Source organism: Carlito syrichta, unplaced genomic scaffold (genome assembly GCF_000164805.1).
Source record: "Carlito syrichta isolate Samal-C Ts95f unplaced genomic scaffold, Tarsius_syrichta-2.0.1 Scaffold117909, whole genome shotgun sequence".
Taxonomy (NCBI): Eukaryota; Metazoa; Chordata; class Mammalia; order Primates; family Tarsiidae; genus Carlito; species Carlito syrichta.
The window spans coordinates 51,996-64,762 of record NW_007062005.1 but is presented as its reverse complement, the minus strand read 5'-3'; the positions used below and the strand labels follow the sequence as shown (position 1 = coordinate 64,762).

Below are 12,767 nucleotides of genomic sequence, written 5' to 3'. Positions count from 1 at the left end.
CGCCTGGGCAACTTGGTGAGACCTCATCTCTACAATAAATCAAAAAATCAGCTAGGCGTGTTAGCGCGCGCCTGTGGTTCCAACTACTCGGAAGGCTGAGGCGGAAGGATCGCCGGAGCCCAGCAGGTTGAGGCTGCGGTGGCCGGGAGCGGTCACTGCACTCCAATCTGGGCGACGGAGTGAGACTCCAACTCAAAAAAACAAACAAACAACAAAAAAAAGACAGTCTAAGGAGCGGTTTCCATAGGGTCTTAAGTTAGGATTAGAAGAGGTCATTAGAGGTCACTTATCCCAGTGTTTCTTAAAGGCTTTTGACTGGGGCACAATAAGAACTACATTGTATCTCATGATCCAGCATGTGCAGGTCATGACATGGACACATACATACATACATGGTCACTGATACATACATACATATAAACATGTACACATAGAAAATACATAACTAACACAAGGTACAGGAACATTATTTCTCCCATTCTGTGGGATGTGTTCTGATTTTTTTCCACTTCATCTTATCTCATTTAATTAAAACAAAACACCATTAACAAGTCACAAATAGATTTCACAATCTACTTATGGGTTTCAGTATGTAGTCTGAAAAGCACTGACCTAGACCAATCTCTAATGTGATGCAAAATCTCCTCCCAAACCTCCCTGCTGGGTGGCCACCCGGCTTCGGCTTGAATGCCTTCAGTGACAGCAAACTCATTCCCTACAAGGCTGCATGCTCTAAGGTGGACCCAGCAGGTGCACATGCTGTTCATTCCACAGTTGCTCCAGGAGTGGCTTGGGTGGAGCTGGGGATCCCCAGAGGCCCGGGACCAGCCGACAGGTGCCCATCTGCCTCCAAGAGGGGTGGAAGCACGGCTCCCAGCTGGAGGCAGGGGCTCGGGGTGAGCCAGAGGCTAGTACGGCGTTGCTGGGAGGCTCCAGCCCCTCCGCAGAGCTGCCCATCAGACCTTTCCCCATCTGCTTTCTCACCGTTCCAGCACTGTGATAATTTCCTCATCTGACAGATGATCTCATTCCCCCAGCACCCGCCTGTGGGAGAGGGTTCCTCCCCCTAGAGGGGCCTCAGACTCTAGTTGAGACAGATTCTCCCACATCCCCTTCCAGCCTCCGTCACCCATCAGGACTCCAGCCGGCCACCTCTGGCCATCCCCACCTCGTATTCTCTCCATCTTGAGACACAGGATATCCCTGCCTGGGGGATTCAGACACGGTCTGCCTGAACACTTCTGACCTGCCCACCCCTCCCCCCTCACACACACCATCCCATCCTGGAGACCTGTCAGGACAATGCGACTCCACACCTGAAGGGAATCTTCCTGGGAGAAATAAAACAAAGACAGCACCACCACGTGGGAACAGAGCTGGCCGCTGGACATCCAAACCCTGGGTCCCGGGAGGAGAAAAGGACAATGCCTAGGGCGGTGAGTTAAGCAGGGAGGGGGCCTGGCTTGGACCCTGGTCAAGGACCAGGGTGTGGCAGTTCCGTGTTCCTGCGGGGTTTTCAGCTTTCGAGCCAGCTCATCCTGGCCAGGTAAGAGCAGGCTGACCTCAGGGTGGGGCGGGGCCAGGAAGAGGTGATGATCTCATTGCTTCCTGAGAACCAAGAGGATAAAAGTAACCCATGCAGAGACACAGGAGGGGGGAGAGACGGATGAAAAAAACCGGCACAGGAGACCAGAAAAGCTGTGTCTCGGAAAGAAAGGGTGAAACACAGGACAGGTGCTCACCTGAAAGCGGTCTTCAGGTCAGGGCCAGCTCCAGAGGAAGCCGGACTCTGTACAAACCCTTTCTCCCCCGGCAGGAAAACATTTTTATGCAGAAATAACTCACCATGGGCATGGGACGGCTCCCACCCATCCCGTCCCTCCAGAGCCCACCCTCGCTCCTCTGCCAAGCACCATTCTTTTGACCTCACCCTGTTTCCCCCGAGGGTTTGACAAAGTTTGATTGATTGAGTGAACCCAAAGGCAACACGAAAGCTGCAGGTCCCTGGCTTCTCCCCCCCGCGGCTGCTGTCTTGTTTTTGTTGTTGTTGTCGCTAACCTTTTGTCTAAAAAGCCTCAGGTTATTTGCATTTCATGTCTACTCACCTGTGGTCCAGTTCGAAGCGAGCTGCTCTCTCCTCACTCCCTCGATTAGTGGTACCCTGGGCTTCTCTCAACATCAGCACCACCGCTGCTCTCACCATGACATCACCTCCAAGCTCCGCGATTGGCCGGCGGCGGGTTGCTTGGCCATTGGACGGTCTCCTCCAGCGGAGCAGGGATTGCCTGCGTGAGTAACTCTTAGCAGGCCGGGGAGTGGAAGATGATGTCAGACAAAGAGCGGCTTTCTCGGCTGCCTGCGGGGATGGGGGACCAGAGGGTGAGGGTGCTGAGGACGAAAGAAAGAGGGAGTGGTGCGGGGAGAGGAGGGATTGCGAGCTGGAGGAGGGGAGGTCGGGCCGGTGAATGATTTCCAGAATCTTTAGGTTTTTCAGATCTGGGGGTGGGAGACTATGGAATCGAGAGAAGAAATAGAAAGAACAGATGAGCCCTAAATATAGCCTCCCCGAGAGCTGGGTGCCTGTTTCCAGCTCTGTCAGAAGGGCTGGTGGGTTTGAACGATGACTGAGAAGACGGACCGGGAAGGGCTGCAGAAACCCCGGACCCCAGAGCTGGGGGCAGGGCCCACACAGGGGTCTCGGGAGAGCGGGGCTTCCCTCTGGCCACCCTCGAAAAGCTGTCGACCACGTGTCTGCTGTGACTTTCGACCAGCCCTGGTGGCCCCTCAGAGACCCCACCCAGCCCCCCTGGGCCTTCCAGAGGGAGCCACGGGTAGGGAGATGGACTGGTCGTTATGCTGGCGATTCCTAAAGGTGGTGGAATCTTGAGGGGACAGGATGGGTCATCGGTTTTGGCTTCTTTACTTCCCTCGGGGAAGGAGGGAGCCCCTGACGCAGTCTTTACAGGATGCTCCTTCGCAGCCAGTCGGCTGGAGAGGGCAGGGGGAGACAGCTGAGGAGGAGACCCCCTCCTCCAGAACACCTCTCCAAGTTAAAGTCCCCCAAGATGTGTCCATGAATCCCCATCTTCACTGCCCAGCCTTGCCACACTCCTTTTACTCGGGCAATTGTTTTATTTGGGTAAAACCTGTATAACATAGCATTTTCCGTCTTAACTATTTTGGGGCCAGGCATGGTGACTCACGCCTGTAATCTCAGCACTTTGGGAGGCTGAGGCGAGAGGATTACTTGAGGCCAGGAGTTCAAGATCAGCCTAAGCAACATAGCGAGAACTGAGAACTCATTTCTACAAAAATAAAATAAATTAGCCAGGCCTGGTAGTATGCACTTATAGTCCTAGCTGCTTAGGAGGCTGAGGATGGAAGATTATTTGAGCCCAGGAGGTGGAGGCTGAAGTTAGCTATGATCGCTCCACTGCATTTCAGTCTGGGCAATGGAGTAAGACTTCATCTTTTTTTTTTTTTTTTTTGAGTTGGAGTCTCACTCCATGGCCCAGGCTGGAGTGCAGTGGCATGCTCACGCCCACCCCAGTGTTGACCTGCTGGACTCAGGCGATCCTTCCGCCTCGGCCTTCCAAATAGCTGGAACTACAGGTGCACGCTACCACGCCCAGCTAAGTTTTTGATTCATTGTAGAAACGAGGTCTCACCAAGTGGACTGGGCTGTCTCGAACCCTCTGGTTCAGGCAATCCACTGCCTCGGCCTCCCAAAGTGCTGGGATTGCAGGCTGAGCCACCAAGCCTGGCCTGAACTTTTTAAAATTTTTTTCGAGTTGGAGTTGGAGTTTCACTCCGTGGCCCAGGCTGGAGTGCAGTGGCACGCTCACTGCCACCCCAGCGTTGACCTGCTGGGCTTCCGCGATCCTTCTGCCTCAGCCTTCCGAGTAGCCAGAATTACAGGCATGCACTACCACGCCCGGCTGATTTTTTGATTTATTGTAGAGATGAGGTCTCGCTGCCCAGGCGGGTCTCGAACCCGCGGGCTCAGGCAATCCACTCACCTCAGCCTCCCAAAGGCGCGGAATTACAGGCTGAGCCACCGAGCCGGGCTGCCTTACCCTTTCTGAGGAGGTTTTGCATACCCCCTCTACGACCACACCCCTATTGACTGAGAACACACCTCATGACCCAAAGTTACCTTGAATTCAGTCCATGCTTTGAAATTATCATTTGTGATTACAATCGCATCAAGGAGCACCTGGAAATCGTAGCTGAGGCATGGATAAGACACCCTGGGGTTCATTCTGCAGATTGCTGGGGGGAGCAAGTTGATTCTTGGACCCTCCGCCCCCAAGCTGGTACGAACGCCTGACCTGCACACCACAGCTCTGACCCGCTGTGAGTGTCTCACGGCCAGGCGCCCGGTGGTGCTCTGCAGGGGAACCACGTGGACATACACCTCCAAAGTCCCACTTCCTATCAGTAGGGGAGGACACCACGCCTGGGGTGACCAGAATGACAAAGGACTCCTGACAGCCTTCGAGGTTTCACAGCACCTCTGTGCAGGTCCTGTGGTATGATCCTCTCAGCGGTGCCGCATGGACAGCAGGATGAGCGCCATGCTGTTTGACATTCTGTGAATGCCTTTGAACCACACACTTAACATGCAAGCCACATGCCACTCACCCAGGACCCTCGGCCCCCAAGCTGGCCCGTATCAGAGGGAATCAAGATAACCAAGGATATCAGAACTGGTTCCCTCAACCTTTGGAGATGAGAGAGGCCACACTGCGTGCCAGGCTGGAATTCGGAGTCCAGGCCAACCCAGGATCTGTGGCTGCCCTGGCTGTCGAGGGGTCTCGCTCCCCTCCCCCAGCCTCTTCCCTCCCAGCCCGGAGAAGTCTGGAGTGCCAAGGACCTGCCGGCTCTCGGAAGTAAGGGATGGGGAAAGGAGACAGTGGGTTGCCATGGTGATGGCAGCCAACCAGAGGTCCTCTGCTGCTAGGGAGAAGCAGGAGCTGGGTCTGTGTCCCCCTAACTGACCGTGAAGGAGGAGAGGGTTGGGACACAGGGTGGGGGCCAGGGGGACAGACAGGACATCACTCCCTGAGAGCAGAGACCAGGGTAGGAGAGAAGGGTCATGGGGAGGGCTGCTCCATTGCTAGAATTATCTAGCTACTACTAGAGTCCTAGGCTGGGATGGGCTATACACACACACACACACACACACACACACACACACACACAAACACAACCAGTAAATCTCACAACTGCCCTGTGAGTAAGAGACACCCACCTCATTTACAAAAGAAACAGACACAGGCAGAAAAGGTAGCCTGACAACAGCCTAGCTGTTAAGTGGTAAGGCCTAGTTTTGAGCTTTCCGGGGCGAAGGGATAATATTGGTAAGAGCACCTCCAGAGCGAGGCAAGCTGGGCAGAGCCACTGCCCCGAACATTTACTGGGTGGGAGAGTCCCTGGGGCTTCCTGGAGGTGGCAGAAAGCAATACAGTGACGAAACAAGGAAAGAAACTCAGTTATTGCAGGAAAATGTGTCAAGCATCAAGTCCAGAGGACAAAGGGTGAGGAGAGACCCAAACCCGGAAAGAAATCAGCAAGGTCAAAGCTTGGGGGTTCAGAGGGTTAGGACTGCCACTGGGAACAGATGGGGAGAAGGTTGGGTGGGCACTTTTCCTCACACCTTGGCATGCAAAGCCCTGGTGAGCCTCGATGAGGAAGGTGGGCGGCTGAAGGCTGTCCCTGGACCTGTGGAGTCAGCTTGGGGCTGAGCCAGTTTCTTGTGAGCAATCCACAGAAACGCAGCAACTGGATATCAGTCAAGGGCACAGGGCCCACGATATGCAGATCTTCACCTCTGCAGACGCCACTTCTCACAGCTCAGGTCACACTGGAGCAATGACATGGGGATGGACGTGCATGGCCATTTGTTGAGTCACCAAATGCTGCTTGGCTGCACTGTGGGGTGGGGACCGGATTCGTTTCTCTCCACCCAGGAATTCAAGGGCAGTCACTGTTCAACACTCGATTCACCATATCATAACTCACACAGCCCCTCAGGCATCAAGGAGTGTGTCCCATCCCCGGTGGGGTCCCTGCCCTTTGCAGAGGGAGTTCTACTGTAGGATCAGCCGGGTTGTCATCCTGGGGACCCTCAGGGAACCCCTGACCTCTCTCCAGCCCTCGGGAAATGTGGTCCTAGCCTACATGGGAATTCAGACTATCTGATCAATACCTGTGTGCCTGTTTGGCGCACAACAATGTGGTTTGTAAAAACTATTTAGCATACATGGGTGTTTATTTTCTCCCTTTATTTTAGGAAGCTAAAGTTTGGAGGATTTTCTGCTGCAGAATTTGTTGAATTGGACATTATCAGATATTTACCTGACACAAGTAAAAACGTGTGTGAGCTATGCCATTTTCTCAAAATGGGAACATTGTTATTTCACTCGAAGCATGGCTGTCCCGATTTACTTGCTCTGGTGACACCAGCAGATTATTTCTTCCAACGAACTGAAACACAAATCCACTCAGCAGCCAATTCAAATTCAAGCAACACCGGGTTGCCAGAGCTGTTCGTTTACACCAACAGTTAGATTTGTAAACTAAATTGTAATGGCAGTTAATATTTATAACCACAACACATGATGTTTATAAAATGAACTAAAACCTATAAATCACTCAGAACTGTGCCCGGCACAAAATATGAGCTCAGTATATGTTAGCTAGTATTATGGTGTTGTTAAATACAAAAGCAGACTTCCTGTGAGTCTTAGTAACAAAAGCCCATTTCAAGCTAGTTTAAAAAAAAAAAAAGGAGAGATAATTTATGTTAAAATTTAACAGTAGGAATTTTTTTTTTTTGAGTTGGAATCTCACTCCATCACCCAGGCTGGAGTGCAATGGCATGCTTATGGCCACCCCAGTATCAATCTGCTGGGCTCTGGCGATCCTTCTGCCTCAGCCTTCCAAGGAGCTGGAACTATAGGAGCACTACCACATCTGGCTAATTTCAAGTTGTCCGGGCTAGTCTCGAACCCTTGGGCTCAGGCCCCCTCACCTCGGCCTCCCAAAGCGTTGGGATTACAGGCTTGAGCCACTGCGCCTGGCCAACAGTAGGAATTTTTTAAACATCCAATTTGATTAGAAAATGGGCAAAAGACATGAAGAGATGCTTGCCAATGAGGATATACGGACAGCATGGCAAAATACTCCACACTACTACAAAGGAAATACAACTTAAGACCATGACGAGGTCTCACTTTACACCTATAGAAACAGTGGCAATACCAAATGCTGCTGAGAATGCAGAAGAACTCGATCTCTCATGCGTTGCTGGGTGGAATGGAAAATGGTACCACCTTTCCAGAAAGCGGTTTAGCCATTTTCTAAAAAACGAAACATACATTCGCCAGATCATCAAGCAATTGCAATCCTGGGCATTATCCCTAGAGACATGAAAACATATTCACACAAAAAACCTGTATCCAAGTGTTCATGGCAGTTTTATTCATAATAACCTCAAACTGGAAACAACCAAAATGTCCCTCAACAGGTGAATTAATAAACAAACTGTGGCACATCCATTCCATGGAATGATACTCAGCAATAAAAAGGCATCGACTATTGATACAACTTGAATGGATCGCAGGGAATTATGCTAAGTAAAAAAAGAAAAAGAGCCAGTCTCAAAAGGTCACAAATGGTATGGCTCCATATTCACAAAATGACAATATTATAGAGACGGAAGGCAGATTGATGGTTGCCCAGGGGTTAGGGAGGGCAGGTTGACCATAAGGGTAGAAGGAACCCTTTGTGGAATGGAACAGTTCTGTGTCTTGATTATGGTGGTGGTTACACACACCAACACACGGGACAAAACGCACATCTGAACTTATGTCCTGGTTTGATACTGATCTACAGTTATGTAGATCATAACATGGGAGAACCGGAGGGAAGGGTACATGGTAACTCTCTGTGCTATCTTTTCACATTCTTCTGAATCTATACTTATTTCAAAATTTAAAAATTACCAGAAGGAAAAGGAAAAAAGCGAGTCAGGAAGTAGTTCATGGAACCCAAACCAGAGGGTTCCTCCCAAGAAACAAGAGTCAGGAAAGCAATCATGAGTCAGATCACGTTTGTTCTGTCTCTCTCTCTCTCTCTCTCAAACAGCTTCCTTCTTCCTCCTCTTCAGACCACCTGCTGTTCCAGGCACAGGGCCACCTCACAGCCATGAAGGCTGCCACTGTTTTCTGGTGCCCTGGTATTCTTTGTAGTTGGGTCACACAAAGAAACCCCTTAGTTCTCTCTTAGGTTCAGTTCAAACTTCTCAGGAAAAGAAAATCAACCAGCCCTGCCTGAGCCTGGAGTCCAAGCCTTGTCCCATAGCAGGGGGGTCGCACAGTACAAATGGACCTGCCCACAGAAACACCATCCCCTCCTCCCATCCTATACAGAAGTGAGGCTCCAACCCCAGGAAATGCCCCTTTTTCCTCCAGGTCTGTTCCTAATGGGTCTATCTGTAGAGGAAATAATAAAAATTCACCAGCTATTTCCCACCTGATATAGAACACTGGGAGAAAGGCTGGCCAGTAGCCATAAAAGTGTTCCCACTGAAAACAGAAGAAGGAGCCGGGCTCGGTGGCTCAGCCTGTAATCCCGCGCCTTTGGGAGGCTGAGGTGAGTGGATTGCCTGAGCCCGCGGGTTGGAGACCCACCTGGGCAGCGAGACCTCATCTCTACAATCAATCAAAAAATCAGCCGGGCGTGGTAGCGCATGCCTGTAATTCCGGCTACTCGGAAGGCTGAGGCGGAAGGATCGCCAGAGACCAGCAGGCAAGGCTGCGGTGGCCGGGAGCACTCCAGTCTGGGTGACAGAGTGAGACTCCAACTCAAAAAAAAAAAAAAACAAAAAAACCAGAAGAAGGGAACCAGGCACAGTTGCGCATACCTGTAATCCCAGCAGTTTGGAAGGCCAAGGCAAGAGGATCACTTGAGACCAGGCGTTCAAGACCAGTCTGGGCAACATAGAAAATTCCCATCTCTTCAAAAAATTTAAAATTAGCCAGGTGCAGTGGCATGGGCCTGTGTCCCAGCTACTCAGGAGACTGAGGCAGGAGGATCACTTAAGCCAAGTAGTTTAAGGTTACAGTGAACTATAATCACACCACACACTCCAGGCTGGACAACAGAGTGCGACCCCATCTCCCCAAAACAGAACAAGAAAAAGAAGTTGAAGGAGGAGGAAGAAGGAAGGACCCTCAAGACCGCAGTCCCTGTTCGAGCGCTGGTCTGAATGCATACAATGTCCTGCTGACCCTGGCCAGAGCACGTGGTGACTCTCCTGACACCGGGAGCGAGTTCCTTGGTTAGCCAGGAGAGCTACTCCAGGTTCTGCCTACAGGGACAACGCCCTAGTCCAGGGTTCTCGGGGCCACCTTGGGAGAAGACGAGGAGAAACTGGCGGCGGTGGAATGCTGCCTTCGGAAGGGAGCCAGCAGCCTCCGGGCCTGGCCCGCAGCTTGCCTGAGGGACAGAGCCACCCTGTGTGGTTGATTTGTGTCCACCTAAAGACCCTGCTCTCCAGACTTGAGGTTTTGGGGGCAACACAGCACCTGTAAAACCTTAACTGGTAGCCTGTCAATTCAATTTAGGGAGACTCCGTTTGCTGAAAGCCGATTCTAGACAGCTTGCTTGCTGAGCAGCCGCTGGGCCCTGCCTGGGGGACTGCGGTTTCTTAGAAGGAAGCCTGAGGCCTGTGCCCGTGTTCTTCGCTTAATGGGGTTTTTTCGCCTTAGGGCGAAGAGGCTAGCGGAGAAAGTCTGCCTTCGGCTTGTTAACTTGGGATCATCCCGGACCTAATCCCAAAGCGTGTTTCTGGGTGGAGGACAGGCCCCTCCCTCCTTGTCCAGGAAGAGGGCACAGCAGATGGATAGATATGGAGGGAGCTCGGAAGGACCAGGGTTCCCCAACTCCCCTGGCCTTTCCCGAATGTCCTTATTCCAACTGCCAGAGGCTCACTGTTTCATAACGGGTGCACCAAATTTAGTTCTCGATGTAGGTTGCCACAGAGTGGAACGGCTACATACAGCTCAGTGAGTCCTGTGATTAACTTCGAGAATGGACTCTGAGTGGTCTCAGACCCTAAATACTCCAAGCAGGGGCCTTAGAGGCAGGCTGGCATAACTGACCTAGCTTTCCCTATCCACTTTAAGCCAGACAGCTTCAGACTGGATGTCTCTTCCGTGTAGCTCACTCAAGTCCCAGGGAGTCACCAGCACAGCCTGACACCTTTCCATGTGGCCTTAGAAGCCCCTAAAGCCTCAGTGGAAAAAGCATCCGAGTTTCCAAAACTGGCAGCACTAACTTCACCAGCTGTTGCAGTCTGAGTGTCACTGACAAGCAGATCTCTTGTCCCAGAGTGGTGGACGTCTAGTGTCCCCACCCGCTGAAATGGGTCAGTTAGGCGGTTATGTGCAGCTTCACTTCCTACTACCAGGTTGTATCTTACTCAGAGCTTATGTGGCTGCAAATTACCAGAAATCTACTCCTAATTACCATAAGCAAAAGCAGGACATTCATTCATTCCAGTTTAGAGACATATCAGAAACGTGCCAACACACAAAAGACAGCTGGCTGGAACCAGGAATTGAAAGCTCGCAGCTGTTTCTTTCTCTCTCTCTCCCCCCTCCCCCAACCTTATTCTGCATTCACAGTTTAAAAGCTATTTCCTTGCATCTCCATGACAAAAATCTCTCGCTCAGCTTCTGAACACTAACAATCCCGTGTTTCCTGCGGTGAGGGAGAGACAGACTAGCCCTCTCTTGATCCCGATTTCTTTTTTTTTTTGAGTTGGAGTCTCACTCTGTAGCCCAGACTGGAGTGCAGTGGCTGCTCCCTGCCACCGCAGCCTCGCCTGCTGGGCTCCAGCGATCCTTCCACCTCAGCCTTCCAAATAGCTGGAACTACAGGCGCGTGCTACCACACCTAGCTAATTTTTGATTTATTGTAGAGATGAGGTCTCGCCAAGTTGCCCAGGCGGGTCTCGAACCCGCGGGCTCAGGCAATCCACTCACCTCAGCCTCCCAAAGCGTGGGATTACAGTCTGAGCCACCGATCCCGATTTCAAAATCCAGGCAGGATAATCCAGCGGGCCCCGTTTAGATCAGGTGTGTGTGTCCGGTGCCATGAACTCTGGCCAGAATTCTGGGTGGGTTGCATGGTATAATCTGCACTGAGTAGGAATACTGTTCTGGAAGGAGGGGATGGAGAACCCAGCAGACACTCCACATATGTACTCTATCAGTGTCAGCCACTAACAGCAAAACAGTAATATCGAGCTTATCGCAAAAATGCCTTTGAACAAAAGGTCATCGCCAATGGCAGAATTCTCAAATTGGGTTAAACAAAAAAAGAGAGGTGGTTCACGCCTGTAATTCCAACAATTTAGGAGGCTGAAGCAGGAGGATTAGTTGAGTCCAGGAGTTTGAGACCATCCTGGGCCACATAGCAAGGCTTCGTCTCTACAAAAAAATCAAAAAATTAGCTGAGAGTGGTGGTGTGTGCCTCTCGACCCAGTTACTTGGGAGACTGAGGCTGAAGGATCATCTGAGCCCCAGGAGGTTGAGGCTGCGGTAAGCCATGATTCTGCCACTGCACTGCAACCTGGACAACAGAGTGAGACCCCTGCTAGAGAGAGGAGAGAGAAGGGATAGGAGGAATATTTGCCCCACACGTGTCCTCATCTCCAGCCTTTTCCCCATTGCAGAATCCCCAGGGGCTGAACACCTAAGCAGGGAGCTAATAATTGGTTCTTTTAACACAGGGGGTCGGAAGGGCAGAGACCTGGAGGTGAAGGGGCCACCTCCTCCCCAGCCATCCGGTTCTGTCAGCTGCACGCTTCTGTGGGCGAAAGGCGCTGGAACCAGAGAGCTAGAACCACATCTGGGGTCATCCTGGCAAATCCCCTCCCTGTCCCACTCAGAGCACAGAGGGACCAATGAAGAAGGAGCTGACATGCCACGAACCCTCCTCCCCTGCCCCCCAGATTTTAGGTTTAAAGACAGCAGGAACTTGGAGGACCATAAAGTAGGGTTTTTTTAAAAGGAAGGAATAGAAAGAAATACATCCAGTCCCTCCCCGCTGTGACTTTCATTTGCCTTCCTTTGTGGTTTAGGGTCTGTTCCATTCTGCTCAATAGGCTAAAAACCAATTTAGACCATGAATGTGCCAAATTCAAGTACAGTAATCTTGAAAATATTTTACCCGTAAACAAATTGATCTGTATCCCAAAAATCCAAGAAAATGATAAATGATTATGAGCAGATTGTCAATAGCATTTTCATATTCTAGAAAAATAAATCAGATGTTTAAGGAAAATGGAAAGAGATAAATGAGAGGCAGGGTGATGAGGAAGGGTGCTCATGGAGTCTGAGTATAGCCAAAAACGGTTATTATTTTCAACCTGGGTGCAACGGCTCCCGCCTGTAATTCCAGCACTTTAGGAGGCCAAGGCAGGAGAATTGCTTGAGCCCAGAGACCAACCTGGGCAACATAGCAGGACCTCGTCTCTAAAAAAATATAAAAATTGCCGGGCTCGGTGGCTCAGCCTGTAATCCCGTGCCTTTGGGAGGCTGAGGTGAGTGGATTGCCTCAGCCCGCGGGTTCGACACCCGCCTGGGCAGCGAGACCTCATCTCTACCATAAATCAAAATATCAGCCAGGCGTGGTAGCACATGCCTGTAATTCCGGCTACTCAGAAGGCTGAGGCGGAAGGATTGCCGGAGCCC

At 51.2% G+C, this 12,767-nt stretch overlaps 1 protein-coding gene across 3 annotated transcripts in view; it reads right to left on the bottom strand.

The window, feature by feature from the left end:
• Positions 1 to 2,192, bottom strand: part of STMN4 (stathmin 4) — a 24,661-nt gene extending 22,469 nt beyond the window's left edge. For all 3 annotated transcript variants that reach the window (XM_021707279.1, XM_008074807.1, XM_008074806.1), the window contains exon 1: positions 2,106 to 2,192. The gene's annotated coding sequence lies outside the window, so the exon portion shown is untranslated. The remainder of the gene's footprint in view (positions 1 to 2,105) is intronic.
• Between the last annotated feature and the right edge of the window lie 10,575 nt (positions 2,193 to 12,767).